Source organism: Pectinophora gossypiella, chromosome 12 (genome assembly GCF_024362695.1).
Source record: "Pectinophora gossypiella chromosome 12, ilPecGoss1.1, whole genome shotgun sequence".
Lineage (NCBI taxonomy): Eukaryota > Metazoa > Arthropoda > Insecta > Lepidoptera > Gelechiidae > Pectinophora > Pectinophora gossypiella.
In genome coordinates this window covers 7,879,506-7,898,791 of record NC_065415.1, presented here as the reverse complement: position 1 = coordinate 7,898,791, position 19,286 = coordinate 7,879,506, and the positions used below count along the sequence as shown (strand labels likewise).

The 19,286-nt window shown below is 39.0% G+C and overlaps 1 protein-coding gene across 8 annotated transcripts in view; it reads right to left on the bottom strand.

Annotated features, from left to right (window-relative positions):
- LOC126371090 (uncharacterized) overlaps positions 1-19,286 on the bottom strand; it is a 355,308-nt gene that overhangs the window by 86,401 nt on the left and 249,621 nt on the right. The window lies entirely within an intron of this gene.

Here is a 19,286-nt window from a genome sequence, read left to right as displayed (position 1 = left end):
TGGAAAGACATAATTCCTCAGACGACGAGCAGCTGAACGTGTTCTATGTTTAATATTAGCTCCCAGTCTAGCAGAATCAATATTGAAGTAATGTCATCATCCCTAAATAGCATTATCCCGTTTTTCACGGGGTCCGCCTTTTCTGAAAATTTGACAGGCCCTGTTTTTTATAGAAGCGACTGCCTGTCTGACCTTCCAACCCGCGAAGGGAAAACCAGCCCAATACAGGTTGGGTCACATACCTCCGAAAGTGCATTTCTCGAGAATGTGGGTTTCCTCACGATGTTTTCAGCGTTAATCATTTATGATCCAAACATAAGTTTGAAAACAAATTCGACAATCATTGGTTTAGGCCTAGGCTGGATCCGAACCTGCGACCTCAAAGTGAGAGGCAAGCGTTTTACCAACTGGGCTACCACGGCTCAATATTGAAATAATATAAAAAGTAATATTGTTTTTATACACGATGTTTCCTGTCGATCCGATTACTGTAGCTATAGAGGCAGCCAATCGGCTCGCAACAATAGTAGTATAGTGCCCTAGTAGTATGACAAGTAGGTATATTTGGATACCTATGACAAAAGTGCCTGCTACAAGTATTTATACCGACAAAAATTGTAATGTATATATATATATATATATATAAACTGCCTAAATACGTCCCACGGCTGGGCACAGGCCTCCCCTCAATCAACCGGAGGGGGTATGGAGCATACTCCACCACGCTGCTCCACTGCGGGTTGGTGGAGCATGTAAAGATACTTACAAGTATACTTTTTGGTCCAAATCTCCATAAATAAGATAAAGTGGATAAACAACGTTGTTCAATTTACAGGCAACATGTATCTGTGTCTGGTTGAAAGCCTGTCAGTTTAGTCGCACGAGTGACAAATACACTGAAGTGATAATGGATCACTTTGTAAGTAAATACCTGTATGATTATCAGATTTTCGTGCAAAATTTTTTGGAAATCCTAAAAAGAGTGATGAAAAAAACTCTTCCTTTTTAAATCGGTGTTTAATTGTTTATTAAATTTGATGAGATGATTTTTAGGATGACTCCAGAATAACGCGAAGAAAAACACATTATAATTATACAAAATTAAGCAGCGTATATTTCAAAAGATTTTGAACTTTTATACTAGTTTCCAATAAGCCTTAGCCTCCAAACTGATTATTCGTTTATCTATTTTCCTCTGAAGTAAAAAAAATCTGCTTAACTTAAAACATCTTGATATTTTGTCTCGGGACGAGAATCTTTAACGTTGAGAAAGCGAGTCGTAAATAATGTTTATCCTGAGTTTATCGGAGAAACGTGACTATAGCAACCGCTTTTTTGTAGTGGAGATATAAAGGTAATTTTTTTAAATTTATTTTGTTATCTTATTTTAAAACTCGTCTGGTACTTTTCCAGTACGTATTTTCCTTATAAATGAGCATATCTTACACGGTTCTTCCAAATATTGAATCAAACATTTATAGCAAAGAATTCCTTAATTCTTTGAAACTTGTAGTTTCCTTACCGTTTGTATTTGTATATAGGGTATTAGTGACATCGTAGAGAAAACTTTGAGGGATGATTCAGACCATGATTCTGAATTGATATCGATATGAATTTTCCATCGCAAAAGTATAGAACTGAAAATAAAAAAAAAACATAGTTTCATGATTTTTTTATATCAATTCAGAATCATGGTTTGAATCATCCCCCGTCAGTATTTGTTACGATATCACTAGCACCCATACGTACTCGTATGGCGACCTGTACGTACTTGTACGGGGTGTAAGTAACATCGTAACAAATACTGAGGGGGATGACTCATCTCATTATTCTGAGTTAATTTCAAGTAAAACTTTCCATTGCAAAAGTATAGAATGAAAAATAATAGTAAAAAAAAAGAATTATAAGACCAAACATTCCACTTGATATTAACTCAGAATCATGAGCTGAATCATCCCCCTCATTATTCGTTACGATGTCACTAACAGCCTGTAGTTACTTATAATAATATGTTCTGTTTTACGAACCTATTCAATCGTTCGTTTTACCCATGGTGTAAGAAAACCAGGTGTGCTCAAAAGTGACAGCTAACATTTCATGGTGAGCCCAGCTGACGTCATCCCACTCCGCGTTGCCATTTCGTAAAAAATAAATTACCCACGACCAATGGTTTTATATTTATTTTACAAGAAAATTTTCAACTTTTAGTAAAGGATTTACTTACAGTTTTTATGATCAGTAATTCACTTAATTTTCAATAATAAAATTTACGTCCTTGGAATGTTGGAGATACCAATTTAATGGTAACACAGTGGTAATACTTACGTCATCAAAGGGCTAGCAATGGCGGTTAGTCATAGGATTGAGCCTACCTGGTTTTCTTATACCATGGTTTTGCCTATAATGGGATGGAACTATTCCAAAGTTACTTTCATCAATTTATAAAAACATTCGTTCAAACGTCTTTGCTTTCATTAATCATTTCTGAATAAAAAAGTTGCCGTAATTTGTAACATAATAAACTTTCTATTAGTAAACTGAAACCCCATAATTTTGTATATTTACCCGCTATTAGGCGTACGATCAGGGCTATTGGGCGAACGTACACGCGATCTAAGAGTTTATCCTTATACGGGGACATTTTTTATTTATGCTTAGTTAATAGAAACCCGTCATGCAACAGGGATTGAACTTCGAACGGAAACCACGAATAAATTTGCCTTAATGTAATTGTTTGAAGGCAGTAAACCGATTTGTATCGCATAATGTTCTTCGTAATTTTTGCTATTGAATACAAATCAGTTTTGGTTTTGTTATTATAATTTTACAAGTCTTACAAGTTCCTAACCCTGTTCCAATTCAATTGTACAATAAGTTGCTGGTTACCAGTTTAAATTTACATCATTAATTTGAGAATTAATAGAACGAAATTACAACGAACGTGAGTAGTATACAACATACAACGTATATGTATTTTGAATGATTTCAGTTTCAATTAGGTACTATATTCATTCATTCGAACAATAACACGCTGTACTATTCAAATAAATTGAAATAATAGAATAGTTAATTTGATGCTGTTCGATAATTGAATTTATGTCTCAGTTGCCGGTCACACCCGCACCCGGATAAGAAGACTGGATTTATCGCTCACTCCGCAGATTCAACGGCGCATTCGAGAGCACTCATCTCGAATTATTAAATGTAAAAGGGTTTTTAATATAGTCATCGTGGGCCATTTGAAATACTAAAAAGGTTTGTTATTGTTACTATTAAAAATAATATTGTTATATTAACGCCTGTTGATATTGTTAAAGACTAAAACTTTGTTGATATCTATAGTTTAGCAAATAATTTCTTGCTAAATTCTATAACAATTATAACCTAATTATAAGCAATGACACTCGATTTATTATGTTTTGATGAATTATTTCTGCATTTAAGTACATAACTATAAAGGGTAAACAAAATGTTCGCATTACATTTGTCGAATCAATGAAACCTATGAATAATAACTGAAAGAGAATTGAAAACTATATTCAGCTCTATTCATACTTCTATGTATATCCAATTTCAAGAATTCCATATTGTAACATACAACATGCATTCGATCTATGGACTGAAGTAACAAAAGAACTCAATGTCATTATTTTTAAAATTTGTGCGCAGCTAGGACGTGGAGAAATACTTATATAATATTTGTTTCAGCGGAGGTCTGTCACGGTAAAAAAATCTGCGATATTATAATACTCTGAGGTTATAAGTCCCCACAAAGTGTAGGGAACATTTGTATGGGTGTTATCTTAAACAAATTATTTCAGTCTCTACTGTCACCCCAAAAGTTAAAGTGTAAAAAGTGACGGATAGCGATGCGATTTTAAATGAAATAGGTACTTTTTTGCTGTAAAATAAAAATGGAAATTTACCAGTGTTCATTTTTCCTTTTAATTGCTTTTTATTTTTACATTCTGAAATGAACAATAACAAACGTTTCGAATATATAGTGTGAGTTTTCCATTATTCAAAGAAAGTAGTAAATAGAAAGCCAAGCGAAATTTTTATTTATTAGATATATATTATTTTGTTCCGACGTCAGTAAGTCAATGTGATCCTGTATGGCACTGGGTTGCATGTTAAACGGGGAGCGTCGGTTCGAACCCCGGTACGTACCGGAGTTGGCTCGACTATATAGACGGCGATCCGGCTCACCACCTATCACGTTGGTCAAACAGAAAGCTCAGGTGATGCGTGGGTATTCAGTTGATCTTGCGACGGATGTACCTTCCTCTTCTTCTGTCGTGTGGGTTGTGACGTGGATTACCAACCCCAATTAACCCTGGTAAAAGGGTTACTATTGAGCTACCAAAGGCCGCTGACATGGCTCATGTACGACGGATGTACCTGTGACTAGCCCAATTGGGAATATGGCCGTGAGCTTGAGTTATATCGTCCTGGGGTCGATAAGGTGGAATGGGTTTCGTACCCAATCGATAAGCTTACGCCCAGCAGCCTACATTTTATGTTATGAATTCGTACACCAACAACTATAACTGAAATAATTCATTTCAGAGAGGCTTATTTAATTCGGGACATTGTAAACTGCGGACAAGACTCGTAACTCGGCAGGTGGCGGGATTTACAGCCGGACAATATGTTATAAAACACCCCCTCTTATTTTACGGACCCAAGAGGATTTTATTCCATGTGAGGGTCAATTTCTCTTAATACGTATTGTAAAATTGCGCGTGAAAATTTTTATTATGATAAGCGCATTCAAGGAGAACTAAAAATTTTAAATGAATTTGGGTTTGTGATTTGATTTTCAGATATGTAATTTATAAAAAATCTAGAGTAAAGGTATATTAAATACACATTATATAAATTACAATAAAATTAGGAACACCGTGTAGGTACGGTCACGAGTACTAATATTAATATGTACTAATATGTATGTATGTGTACTTTATAACTATGTCACATTTACTTTTTTGACAAATTAAACCGTACGGTTATTTATTACATGTCAAATATGATAGTGCGACAGGGTTCTAAAGTGGGTAAGTACATGATATTGCTCATGACTGTACATACCTTAAAAACTATAATTATATATTTTCCATTACTTGAAAGTAATTATTTTCATACGTTATTAAGTCAAGGTTCCTTGGTAAAACCTCTCTCGTTGGATGTTCAACATTAATTTAAGCTTTTAAGCCCAACTTAGACACTGTTATGAATTCTGTAGAACTTTATGTATGTTCGTATATAGGTGTTCATGTAAATAAAAGTAAAGTAAGTATACTTACTGAAAAGTTTCATTGTATTCCAAATACTCAATAAAACAACTGAAAGGCTCTACAGGATATGCTTCAGCCCACAAAAGTTGTTTTCTCCAGTAGTTCTTTGTTACGATACAAGATTTTATCATAATGTGTTTAAAGGTTACAATATGTGTTTTATCGAAAGTAAAGGAGGAAAGAATGCATGTAGAGAAGTAGGTATTTCGTCCTTGTATTAGTAAAATGAAATTAATCTGTCACATGTGTTAAGTATGTGAATATCGGGAGCGAGACGCGCAGGCGACAAGCAAACTCACGGGCTAGTTGCACACTGTTTTATTAGACAAAGGGAACTACCGTCGCAGCGGCGTTAAGATATAACTTATAGACTACCCACATATATACCAATCCCTCCCCTTTTATTCGATACTAATCACAACACTATACTAAAAATAACGTTTGAAGTCCACATTAAATCTACTTCTTAAAGCACGTCGTTGGATCGGGGGTTCATCAGCTGGCTCGCCGACTGGTACCGGCTGTGGGGCGTTATCACGCATGCCATCGCTCTCTGCGCTTGCCTCTTCTCCCTCCACACTGTCGAAAGATTCCGCGCTCTCGGCTCTTTGACTCCGGCTGTCGTTCACCGGCGGATCTGGTTCCTCGCTTGTTTCTACATCACTGTCACTGTCTTCGGGCAACACTATCGACGGCGGTTGATTAACCGGGGGTCTCTTTGGACATATACTCTCTGTAATGTTGCTACCCGCTGTGACTTCTCCCGCTACTCTCTTCCTTAAGTGATCCACATGCTTATTTACTTCGCATTGTAGCTCTGGCAGATACACCGAGTAAGTCACACTTCCCGTTTTCTTCGTGATGATCCCTTCGATCCAACACTGTCCTTTATTATTTGTGTATTTTTTCACCCATACACTGTCTTTCACGTTTAATTGTTTTCTATTTCTACCTCCGTACGCTCTAACCTGTGAACACTGCTGACGTTCTACCGCGTGAGAGACGGCTGTGGACGAAGGAGCGACTTTCGGCGTCAACAAGTCTAGCCTGGTGCGCATGGAACGGCCGTACAATAACTCGGCGGGTGATTTACCAGTTGTACTGTTTTTGGAGTTTCGATAATCGAAAAGAAATTTTGCTAATTTTACCTGCTCCATAGCCTTATTATTATTATTTAGGATAATCATTTTCAAACCTTTTTTCACAATTTTAACGAAGCTTTCCGCTTGTCCATTACTGGATGGATGATATGCCGGCGAAAACATGTGCTTGATCCCGTTTAGCAAGCAAAACTCATTAAACTCGTTTGAAGTAAACGAAGTGCCATTATCACTCACCACGACGTTAGGTATACCTACCCTCGACATTAGGTCGCACAGACTATTAATTACCGCCTTGGTTCCGTATGACGACGTCATCGGATAGCACTCCACCCCCTTAGAATATGCATCTACTATTATTAAATACATTCGGTTATTAAAAGGGCCTAAGAAATCCAAATGAATCCTATAGAAAGCGTGTGGCGGGTGGGGCCACGGCGCGAGCGGCGCGTGAGGCGGAGACGGACGCAACTGTGCACAAACGACACACGCCGCTGCTAACCGTTCCAGGGTCGCATCTATGCCAGGGAACCAAAAACGTTTCCTAGCCTCTGCCTTCATTTTAACTATGCCAAAATGAGAACTATGCAATTCCCTACAGATGACGTCGTATAGGCTTTCCGGAATTACTACCTTGTGACCGCGCATAAGTACACTATTTTCCCATGACAATTGTAATCGACAATTGTAAAAAGGCTTAATTTTGTCCTCATTTACCTTCCGCGGCCATCCGTTCATTACGTAACCAACGACTCTCGTCAAGACAGCATCCCGCTCGGTGTGGCGCCGCACCCTATCTATTGTGACCGGCAGAGTGCCCTCCACTACGAAGTTAACGTAAGCGGCCCGCTCCGCGCACTCGGGGGGCTCCCCTTGCGCCTCCCCTCCCGGTAAAGATAACCGTGACAAAAAATCGGCACTGTTTTTATTGCTGCGAATGTACTCAATTACGTAATTATACGCTGTTAAAAACAAAGCATATCGCTGTAATCTGTTCGCCGTTACCTCCGGTACTCCGTGTTGCGGCCCAAAAATACTAATTAATGGTTTATGATCACTTCTTAACACGAATGGAACATCTCGCCCGTACAAGTACTGGTGAAAACGCCTAACCCCAAAAACTATCGCGGTTGCCTCCTTCTGTATTTGTGAATACCTTTTTTCCGCCGGAGTTAAGGTTCGCGAAGCATATGAGATCGGGTGTTCAGTACCGTCGTCACCTATTTGTGATAAGATCGCTCCGAGCCCGGTCGGGGACGCGTCCACCGTTAAAATTATTTTAGCCTCTGGATTAAAATGCGCTAAAACCTGATCTGACGCTAGCAATTTTTTAATTTTGTTAAATACCTTATCGTGTGTCGATGTCCATTCCCATTTAGTATTTTTATGTAAAAGGTGGTACAAAGGACCTAAGGTAGTCGCGGCGTCTGGTACAAAATTCCGATAATAATTTGCCAATCCCAAAAAGGATTGTAACTGCGACACGTTTGTTGGTTTCGGCGCTTCTAAAATCGCTTTAACCTTCTCCAGGGATTTCCTAACACCGTTTTTATCTATTACGTGCCCTAAATACGTTATCTCTTTTTTCATGAACTCGCATTTACTTTTCTGCACTGTTAAACCGGCTTTATCTAACCGCTCTAAAACCGATGACAGCCGCATAAGGTGTTGCTTTTTATTTTCCCCTGTTACTAAAATGTCATCAAGGAAAACTATAACACCGTCTAACCCAGACAAAACAGTTTCCATTGCCCGTTGGAAAATAGCGGGTGCGCTCGAGAGTCCGAATACCAGGCGAGTGTACTTAAAAAGACCTCGATGCGTGTTTATGCAAGTTAATAGCTGTGACTCATCCGATAACACAAACTGGTTATAAGCCATCGACAGATCGAGTTTAGTAAATTGCTCCCCATTGTGTAATTTGATAAACATTTCTTCATAGGTAGGAAACGGATATTTTTCTACTAACAGTTGTTTATTTAATGTCACCGAGTAGTCTACACACAATCTAATAGTACCGTCTTTTTTAAGAGCGGGCACTATGGGTGATGCGTAATCGGAGAATTCTACCGGTTCTAAAATACCTAAATCAATTAAGCGGTCTAACTCACTATCTATTTTTTCTTTTAATGCGAAAGCGACCGGTCTCGGCTTGAAGTAAACCGGTTTAGCGTCGGGTTTTAAATGTAGTTTAATTTTATATTTATTAAAACAGCCGAGATTTCCGGAAAAAAGTTTTGGGTACTGATTTATTAGATTTGCGACAGCTTGTGTATCCTCTTCACTGACGTAGTGAACCTCGGACGCTGGCGATAGTTCTAACCTAAACCCTTGAATAAAATCTCTGCCCAGCAGCGGCGGCCCGCCGCCGCGCACTACATATATATCGAGTGCATGCGTACTCGCGCCGTACGTGACGTTAGTTCGGATGACCCCTAATGTTTGCATGCTACTACCGTTGTAACTTGTTAATATTTTTTTGGCGGGTAATAATGGCGCTTTCTCGAAAATAGATGAGTAAGTCGAATCAGAAATAACGCTGACCGCTGATCCGCTATCGATTTCGAACTCCAAAAAACGATCACCTATTAAAACTCGCTCCGTCATTGGTTTTCCATTTTCGCACTTAATATTAAATAATCGCTTACCATCATCTCCTTCATCCATCGACCCCTCTGTCACGTATTGCACCTGCGCTTTTTGATCACACATTTTACGTAAATGTCCCTTACGTCCGCATTTTTTGCACTTGTAATTTTTAAACCTGCACCTGTCGGATTTGTGATTGGTATATCCGCACACACCGCACTTCTCACTCTTTACGATGCTAAAAACACCTTGCTCGGCGATAGCGTGTGCCTCTGCCGCGCCCGGGGTGGTGCTCCCCACGGCCGCCGCCTTCCTCGCGCAGCGCACGCTCTCAGCCACCTCCACAGCCTTCGCCAAAGTGAGACCTTTCTGTTCTCGGGCATATAGCTTATCCCGTTCGGGACCTGCCACCATGCCCATCAGGAACCTGTCCACGAGTGCCTCCTCGAGACTCTTGAACTCGCAGTGTGTCGCCAACCCCCTGACACGTGCCCCCCATTGAGTGTGCGTTTCCCCTATCTGCTGAACCGCTGAAAAAAAACGATGTTTCTCCGAGAAGCCTACCCTCTTCGGAATAAAATGTTCGTCTAAAATATTAATTATTTTGTCATATTCCACTTCTTCCAGCTTCGCAGGTTGAGCTAGATTACTAGCCAGCTTATGTGTTTGCTCGCATAACGCGCTCAGCAAAATCGCCCGTCGCTTGACCTTGGCTTTGTCGGTCGTGTCGTTCACGTCGTTCGCTATGAACCACATGGAAATCCTGGATTTGTAGCTTTCCCAGTCTTGTGTCTGGTGATCAAACGTGGAAAGCACACCAAACGACACTGATGCTGTTGTCGAAGACATTATACTATCGCGGGTACGCTCGTCGCCACTGTTAAGTATGTGAATATCGGGAGCGAGACGCGCAGGCGACAAGCAAACTCACGGGCTAGTTGCACACTGTTTTATTAGACAAAGGGAACTACCGTCGCAGCGGCGTTAAGATATAACTTATAGACTACCCACATATATACCAACATGCTAAGAACGATCGAAATCCTGTTACTTATTTGGTTTTAAGTGATAAGTAAAGATGGCCGAAGATGGCGGTACTTGACTAAACATCAAACGATTAGCAGTCTATCAACACGCTGCGTGTCCGATCGTTTGGTCGTATAACTCGACAAAAGCACACAACCACCGGTAGGCAGTGCATTACGAACAAATCGGCGACTACATAACGTGGCGGAGTGCGCCGGCGCGCGTTCGCAATTAGTTTTTACTGGCGGTAATTAGTGCGGGCCGATTGCGCGCCACTCGCTGCTGGCGACCGACGCAGACGTGAGAAGCGACAGATTTGGAAACTTATACGATAATAAGGGTATGGATTCCTTTCTTTTTTAATTTGATATTTAACCGACAGGACTGACTTTTTTAAGTATATATATATATATATGTACATATGCCTCTCTATATATTATATGACTCTCCATCCCGTATTTCACAGGGTCCGTTTACCTATTCTAAAAATTTTAACAGGTACGGTTTTTTGCAGAAGCGACTGCCTATCTGATCTTCAAACCCGCGAAGGGAGACCAGCCCAATATAGGTTAGGTCACATACCTCCGAAAATGTATTTCTCGGGAATGTGGGTTTCCTCACGATGTTTTCTTTCACCGCTGAGCACGTGATTTATGATCCAAATATGAGTTCGATAACAAATTCGACAATCATTGGTTTAGGCCTGTGCTGGATTCGAACCTGCAACCTCAAAGGGAGAGGCAAGCGTTCTACCAACTGGGCTACCACGGCTTCACTATACAGGGTGTTAGTGACATCGTAACGAAAAAAAAAATGGAACGCCTATTTTATTGTACTAAAAACGATGGTGGGTGTTTTTCTTGTCGCAAATGTTTAATTAAGATTTTCAATTTTTACTGTGCCGCAATGTAAGTCGAACAACGCGCCACACAGACGCTAAACTTACGCGCGGCTACGTTACGCGTGTGAGATACGATGTTGATATCTAGGTAGGAGTTTTCATTCTCTTGTATTTAGATGCTTAGTAGTGGTTCAACGTTTAAAAATGTTGTTTGTTGAAGTAGAACACCTACTGCCACGATTTTTCACGCACGGTACCTACCTACCAGTTATTAAAACGTTCCTAACTTATTAACAATAAAAACTCTACTCTTGCCTTACCTTAATTGTTATTCCTTCGGATGAAGTACCTAGGTAGGTACCCTAGAACATGTCACGTCACGTAGGTATGCAACATCGCGTTTCCTCCGCGGTAGGTAGGTATCACACGCACTCACAAACACAACACCTTGCTCTTTAATAAACATCAACAATCTTCCATACTTTTGCGCAGTAAATGGTCTATGATCTCATCATAGTCGACACTACTCATTTACAGAATGAAACAAACACTCACAAACACGAAAAAAATATCCTCGAAAAACATCACGCGATTCGGGTCAAGCTTAGTATTCGACTGAGCGGAAGCGCGCGGCGGCGGCGTTAGCGCAAAGCATCAAAGGCGCCGACTAAGGGCGCCGACGACGCACTGGCCGCGGCCGAGTCGAGCCGACGACTAGAGAGGGAGAGAGAGTATGTTTATGGTGCAAGTGACAGAGAAAGAAATAGTATCTGTTCGTATGCCTACTTTATTGGCGAGCGTTGCCCTTGACCCGTGCGCCGGCTATTCACCTGCGCATAGCTGAAGTTGTAGATACGTTATTATTATTATTGATGACATTGATAAAATTTAATAATTAGTAATTTTTATTTGTTTGTTTTAAATGTGCGTTCTATGCAGCTTAAAACACAATATGGGACTGAAAAAAATCTATTTTTTTTATGAATTTGGCGACAGGAAACTTCACTTGATACCTATCAACTCAAAGAAATACCTAGTATCTGTTCGTAATGCCTACTTTATTGGCGCGTGTTGCCCTTGATCCGTGAGGCTATTCACGTCCGAGTATCCATCAAGACAGATCAAACAAGCCCTAACTCGGAGGTCTTGCGTCCCAGGATCCTTTAATTATGTCTTAGAACCTTCTTGGCCTATGTGGTCCAGTGGTTGAGCGATGGGATGCGGAGGGTCCGGGTTCGTATTCCGGTGGGGACATATCACAAAAATCTGTTCACCTGATTGTCCGAAAGTAAAATGATCCGTGCTTCGGAAGGTACGTTAAGTCGTTGCTCCCGTCTACTAGGTACTTATGTAAGCACGTAGCCGTTACATGAATATTGTACACAGAACAGGATAGGTTTAATTAGTTCTTTACTGATGATTTAACAATGAGATTTAAAACTACGAATAACTTAGTACTTAGTACCTCGGTACGGTACCAACATGTAACAAGAAAAATAAGATCACTCCACTCGGACAATTTTTTTCTTTGAACATGCCGACATTGCCTACGCGGCGGAGTTGCCGAACTATCGATAGGTAGATTATCAATTGTTGAACTTGAAAATTGTCTAAACTATCGAAAGTAGTGATAGTACATTTAGATCGATACTAGCGATAGTACCGATAGGTCTTGCTTTGTAACAATAATGGGTATTGATCTAAAAGATTTATTTATTTATTTATTTTCGATTTTTGTGTAGCGAGGTTTTGTAGGCGTAATAGGCGTAAACTGGGCTGGGGATGTCTACGACAACCGCGCGGGCGGCGCGGGGTGAAGGGGAAACGCGGCGCGCGCGCGCGCGCCGGCCGCGGCGCCTCCACTTCCCATTAGAACCGATCGCGAACACACATGTACAGCGCATTTCATTTTTATTTTATTATAATTTTCTCAAAGTTAAAAGGCATTTCTCTTATCTTGTACCTTTATCGCCTACAAGAAGTTTTTTTGGCGACCTTATATCTGCAATCTCATCGGTCAACATCAAGAATTGGATTGGCGCGTATGGTGAATGGAACATTCCATTGCAACGGCAACTGCGCACTTCTAGAAAGATCGACGCGGAGCGGTGTGAAGAATATTCTCGCTACGTCACGTACCTACCTTCGCCGCCGAAACCAGGGGAGTGCCAGTTTCCTTTCATCTCCTTTCATATTCTTGCTTTAATTTGTGTTATTTAGTGTTGCAATTCTCCAAAGACCTAGTTAAATTCATTTCACCTACGATATTGCAAACTCACGGTTTGATATATATTTTTTCATCTCCGTGAGGCAGCTTAAAATAAATCCAAAATCGTCAAACATTAAATTATTACATTATTTTTTTCATTACTGTGCAATAATCCAGTCATCCATTATAATCATAAAATACAATAACGAACGTAATAGTACCTACTTGCTTAAATACAATAGGGAATTTTATACTTACCTTCGTGATAATAATACATGAACTTAACATAGCCTTCATTACAAAAGGCAATAATTTTCTCACTTTAATAAGTCCCTATGAACAATAGGTTTAGTTTAGCCTTCCTTAAACAAGGCATTTTATAACCCAAATTTTAAATAATTTTACCACGGTACTATCGCGCGCCTACCCACCCCGCTTTGCTGCGTGAAGCTTGTAGCTTCTACCAAGTTTGATGCTAAGTCGCTATTTACGTAAATTCACCATTATTTATCACTGTGTATACCTGCTTGAAGCATGGGCGATTGCCTTCGTGCACAAACAGCTGATGAATTCACTGTGAATCTTATAGCTGTACATACCTAATAATATTTAGTAAGCACGGGTAACATAAATCTTATTTGCGGTGCAAATTGTTTTGAGAGGTAGGTAGGTATAAGTACAATAACTTTTTCACTTCTTAATGCGAATATTCGTCCCTTATGTACGTAATAAACTCATCACACCTACTTAATTACATAAGTTGCTATTAACTATTACCGTAGCCTTCACGTCTAGCTATACTGGGGTAGGCAGTGCGCCAATTGCTGGTATACAACATTTATTTCTTTACCCACTTTATCAAAGATATTTTATATTCCTACAATTAGTATAATCTTCTTCACGCATAAACTATAGCCGGGTGAACAGTAAACAAAACCCGCGTTATATTCAATATTAATGAGCTTCATACCTGCGTAGTAATTTCGCTTTACTTATTTAGATACATAAGTCGTTATTCATTAACCACCTGCTTGCACCTTCATGATAAATCGTATCAGGGTGAGCAGGGCATTTTTGCTGTTCCACAACTATTAATTTACATATGAAGGATTATTTTAGAAACTTAACTTTTATACCTAATTAATATTTCGCTTCTGCACGCTTGATCCGAAGCAGGGTGAGCAGTCTTAATTTGGACCTAAGAACTTTTCTTACGAATTAAGTTTTCAGTTACTATTCAAAATACTTACGTGTGTTCATTCGCGACATAGTAAAAAAAAAAAAAAAAAAAAAAACATATACCCACTGTCTACAATATTTGAAATCGTAGTTTATACAATTTACTTTTATAATCATGACAAGTCAAGCTGTTCCGGAGGATACTAAAGAATTTAAGGATCTTGTCAGACAGCGCGGTTCTATTAAAGGGCGCCTGACAATCTTTGCAAACTACCTTAAAGGCTTAGAGGAATTTGGAACCAACAAAATACCTATTTCCTCAATACAAGAGCTAAGCTTACGAACAGAAAAAATAGAATCTTTATTTTCTGACTACGACAAGTGTCAACTAAAAATAGAAGTTTTATGTTCGTTGATAGATGAACAAATCAAGGAACGGGAAATAACGGAAAATATTTTTTATACCAGTATTTCTGCCGCTCAGTCATTATTGCAGGCTCACCCTAAGGCTACATTGGAGGTAACTGATTGCGCTAGTGTTGCTTCTTGTAGTAATGTAAACATGCAGGTCAAGCTGCCCATCATAAAACTTCCAACCTTTGATGGAAATTATTTTATGTGGTTAGAGTACCGTGATACATTCCAATCTTTAATACATAATAACGAATCGGTTCCAGAAATAAATAAATTTCATTATTTACGATCCTCTTTAGAAGGGAGCGCATCCCTAGTTATCAAGGCAATCGAATTTACTTCGACTAATTATAGAATTGCTTGGGATTTATTATGTCAGAGATACGACAATAAAAATATTTTGATATATAATCACTTAAAGGCCTTATTCAAAATAGATCCTCTTACTAGGGAATCGCATAAAACATTACGATATATCATTGATTTGGTAACAAAAAATTTAAGAGCGTTAAAAACACTCGATTTACCTGTGGACAGTTGGGACATTCTCATCATTTTCATGGTTTCTACTAAGTTAGACCCCGTAACCAGTATGAAATGGGAAGAATACAGAAACGATTTAGATGATCTGCCACGTTTTAGCCAGTTTATTGAATTTCTTCGAAATCGGGCCGACTTACTTGAAACGGCACTGGCAAATAAAAGTGATAGACATGAACAAAATATAAATTTTCGGTATCACCATAAAAACGATAATAAAAATTCATTAACGCATAATAATAAATATACAAATTCATTACAAAATAACAATCATAAATTTGCAAAAAGTTTTGTCACTTCTGCTACCACTTCAAAACCAACAGGGCCTTTATCGTGTCCTCTATGTGGTAAAACACATAGAATAATAGATTGTGAATCTTTTAAGAATTTAACATTAGATAAAAGATGGAATGAAGTGAGGAAGCTTAATCTTTGTTCAAACTGCTTGAGACGAGGCCATGATATGTCCGTCTGTTATATTGGTCCATGTCGGTTATGCAACGAAAAGCATAACACGATATTACATAAGGATAAAAATTCACATACAAACTCATCACCTGTAACGTTGTCGCTGCGTACGGCAGGGCAAGTTCTTCTTGGTACTGCTTTAGTTGAAGTTACCAACCCTGAGAATGAAGCTACTTACCGCGCTCGAGCTTTACTTGATGCAGGAAGTCAGTCCTCATTCGTGACACATAATTTAAAACATAAATTAAAAATAAATAGTCATAAACTTGATTATGTAACAATATCCGGCATTAATAATGTTCAGGTACCCATTGCAGACAGATGTAATGTCTTCATAAATTCATTAACTGATTCATTCAATTTTGACTTAAACTGTTTCGTAGTGCCGGAAATAACAAGTAAATTGCCAAACACTTTTGTAAATATCTCGTCACTAAACTTACCTGATGACCTTCAGTATGCAGATCCTAACTTCAACATCCCGTCGAATATCGACCTACTATTAGGGGCCGAGGTTTTCTTTGATATATTATGTCCGCAAAAAATCTCATTAGGAAGAAATATGCCCACGCTTCAAAGTACTAAACTGGGCTGGGTAGTTGCGGGTCCATTAGGTCTTGATGGAAGTCAGCCTCCTAAATCTATCCATTGCCATTTTACAAGAGAAATTAATGAGAACCTAACTAAATTTTGGAATCTTGAGGAAGTTCCTTCATCAAATTCAATCATGACAACTGATGAAGAATTTTGCGAGGAACATTTTCTTAAGCACACGACTCGAAAAAGCGATGGTAGGTTCTCAGTTTCGATGCCCATTAGAGACAACCCTGAAACTGCTCTTGGTGAGTCATACAAAATGGCCACTAAGAGATATTTTAACCTAGAGAAAAGATTGAACAAAAATCCTGAACTTAAAAAACAATACATAAACTTTATTCAAGAATATGATTCATTGGGGCACTTGACTAGAATTGATAAACCTAAATTTGGATATTACTTACCTCATCACGCCGTAATCCGTGAATGTAGTGAAACCACGAAGTTACGCGTAGTCTTCGATGCTTCGGCAAAAACTACAAACAAAAAATCATTAAACGATATTCAATGTGTAGGCCCGGTGGTGCAAGACGATCTATTTAATATTTTGATTAGATTTCGTCAACACAAATTTGTATTAACGGGAGATATACAAAAAATGTACAGACAAATATTAATAAATGAAAGTCAACGACAGCTACAATTGATAGTATGGAGAGACGATGAATCCAAACCTTTAGAAGTGTTACAATTAAACACAGTAACTTACGGAACAGCTTCAGCTCCGTTTCTCAGCACTCGCTGCCTGTTACAGTTAGCTCTCGAATGTTCGAATCAAGATATTTCAGAGATAATAAAACAAGATATCTATATGGACGACTTGCTGACTGGAGCAGACTATGAAGACGATTTGAAACGCATTCTTGAGGAGGTAACAAGGGAGCTGCATTCAGGAGGCTTTCCTCTCCATAAATTTCGCAGTAATTGCCCTCAAATATTTGAGGATTCAACCTTAACAAATTCTCTTGATCTCAGTAACCAAGCGAGTGTTTTAGGCGTGCAATGGACACCTAATACAGACACGTTATCATTTTCTATAAAATTAGATACTTTGAACGATAAAATAACCAAAAGATTAATTCTTTCAAATACATGCAAAATATTTGACCCCCTAGGTCTTCTAAGTCCATGTACCGTAACACTAAAAATACTATTACAAAAACTGTGGCAACTTAAATTATCATGGGATGAACAGGTCCCTAATGACATAAAGAAAGTATGGTTAAAAATGATTGGTAGTCTCGACGATTTGCTTTCATTATCGGTGCCCAGACACGTGATGTGCCTGTCACCAGTTAAAATTGAAATCCATTGTTTCGTTGATGCGTCGCAGCAAGCATACGCTGCTTGTGTGTATATGCGCACTGTTAGCAACACCAAAAACATAAATATAAAATTAATCTGTGCTAAGACTAGAGTTGCGCCTCTCAAGGCCGTCACTATACCACGACTTGAATTGTGTGCGGCTTTATTAGGCGCTCGTCTTGTAGCTAAAGTCAGTGAATCCTTCCGGTGCCCAATACATACAAAAAAATTTTGGTCTGACTCCACAATTACATTGGGTTGGATAAAAACACATCCTAAAACTTTAAAAACATTCGTTTGTAACCGAATAAATGAAATTCATGAACTAACAGAAAGGACCTCCTGGAGGCACATACCGACAGATATAAATCCGGCGGATATGGCCTCTCGAGGTGTGGAACCCAAATGTGTCCTTAATTCTTCGTTGTGGTGGGAAGGTCCTGATTTCTTAAAAAAACCTGAATCGCAGTGGCCTCAATCCCCGAATCCTGAAACAAACTTACCTGAAATAAAATCATTAAAAACAACTATTGCTGAAAAGGAACATAAAATCATTAAATTTGAAAATTGGTCAAATTCATCAAAATTAAAGAGAATATTTGCGTATATAATTCGATTTATAAATAATTGTAAAAATAACTCCAATAAAACTAAAGGTCAATTGACACAAAGAGAACTAGATCAATCTCTTACATACCTCCTTAAACTGGCACAAAACGAATGCTTTTCACACGAAATTACCTTAATAAATAGAAAACATAAACTTACCTCATCTAGCTTGTTACAGCTTTCACCTTTCCTCGATGACAGGGGCGTGCTCAGAGTAGGTGGTCGGCTTGATAACACCAATTTTAATTTTGAGAAGAAACATCCAATATTACTAGATGCAAAACATCATTTCACCAAGCTTTTGATGAGAGCCGAACACTTGCGACTGTTGCATGCCGGTCCTCAACTGCTCCTGTCTTCATTCAGAGATCAATTCTGGCCTCTCGGAGGAAGAACGTTGGCACGTAAAATAGTACGTCAATGTGTAACGTGTACACGGCATCGCGGCAAAACTATGGAGCCGTTGATGGGCCAATTGCCATCTACGAGAGTGACACAAAGCTTTCCCTTTCAAATTTGTGGTACTGATTTCGCAGGACCGTTCTATATTTCAAGTAAAAAGGGACGTGGTAATAGAATTTCGAAATGTTACCTATGCTTATTTATTTGCTTTTGCACCAAGGCATTGCATTTAGAAATCGTCAGTGATTTAAGCAGCAACGCTTTCATTGCCTCTTTACGTAGATTCATTTCTAGAAGAGGAAAACCTAATCAAATATATTGCGATAATGGCACAAACTTTATAGGAGCAAATAATGAATTAAATAAGGTAGTTCAATTAAACCTAAGGGCTATGCAAGACTTCACAGCAGAGGAGGGAATAAAATTTAATTTTAATCCACCTTACTCTCCGACATTAGGAGGTCTATGGGAGGCCGGTGTCAAAAGTGCCAAATTTCACTTAAAAAGAGTTCTAGGTGATCTCAGTTTAACGTATGAGGAGTTGAGTACGCTTTGTACACAAATTGAAGCCGTCCTCAACTCCCGCCCCTTAACTCCTTTAACATCTGATCCAAACGACCTTTCTCCCTTGACCCCAGGGCATTTCCTCATCGGGCGGCCGCTGACGTCATTACCTGCCGCTCCGAACATCACAGAGAGGAAGATCAAGA